Genomic DNA, 925 nt, shown 5'->3' on the forward strand with positions numbered 1-925 from the left:
ATGACAGTAGCAGTAGCAGTAAAATGGGTGATATCAAAGAGAAATCTCTTGAAACATTTATTTCCAATTCAAAATGGAGCTTTATCTCATGTTGGCTGGAAATCTACACATTCGTCTCTTCCATATGACTATAAAAATTGCAAAGTAGAGCTTGCTTTGACATCTGATGGCAGGACAATAGTGTGCTACCACCCTTCTGTGGACGTTCCATATGAACACACAAGACTTGTGCCTCAACCAGATCCTATCCATAAGATTGAAGAAACACATGATCAAGTGCTGAAAACCAGATTAGAAGACAATGAAAAGTGAATTCCTTGAGCAAGGATCCATGATAGAACAATTTAGCAAAATGTTCTTTACAATGAGGCATTGCTGGTATCCTCACACGCAGTATCACAGACGTCATATGAAACTGAATCCTCCAAAAGATAGATGGTACTGAGATTCACGGGAGAATCAAAGAGAAATGTTATCCTGTGCTTAGTTTGCCACTGGAAGAAATACACTAACACTATATGGTAATAGTCAAATAATAAAATGTCTTTGACCATTTTAAAAAAGAAATGGGGGAAGAGGATGGCTTGAGCCACCAATTCTTCACGTTAGGTTTCATGAAGTTTCTGAGGGCAATGGAGGCAGATGGGACCCTGAAACCATCCATGAAAATGCCATTGCCAGAGGATAGGCCATCAGATAAGTGAGACTGCATAAGGGTCACCCACATGAGAAGTCCCAAGATACTAGTAACAGAGCCAGAATCCCAAGGACTGAAAGAGATGACTAGGAGTTGGTAGACAATAGCAGGGAAGAGGCAAAGAGAGTGCAGGCCATCTGAGGTGAGCTTTGAAAAGAGCCAGGGTTCTGAAAGGTGGAGGGGAAAGGTGCAGCTGGAGGTGGCAGTGGGAGCACACTAGATGCAGAC

At 42.2% G+C, this 925-nt stretch overlaps 1 pseudogene; it reads left to right on the plus strand.

The window, feature by feature from the left end:
* LOC111816419 lies at positions 1-445 on the plus strand (annotated as a pseudogene).
* Positions 446-925: the final 480 nt, after the last annotated feature.

The sequence above is a fragment of the Octodon degus genome, unplaced genomic scaffold (genome assembly GCF_000260255.1).
Source record: "Octodon degus isolate 3935 unplaced genomic scaffold, OctDeg1.0 scaffold00003, whole genome shotgun sequence".
Classification (NCBI taxonomy): domain Eukaryota; kingdom Metazoa; phylum Chordata; class Mammalia; order Rodentia; family Octodontidae; genus Octodon; species Octodon degus.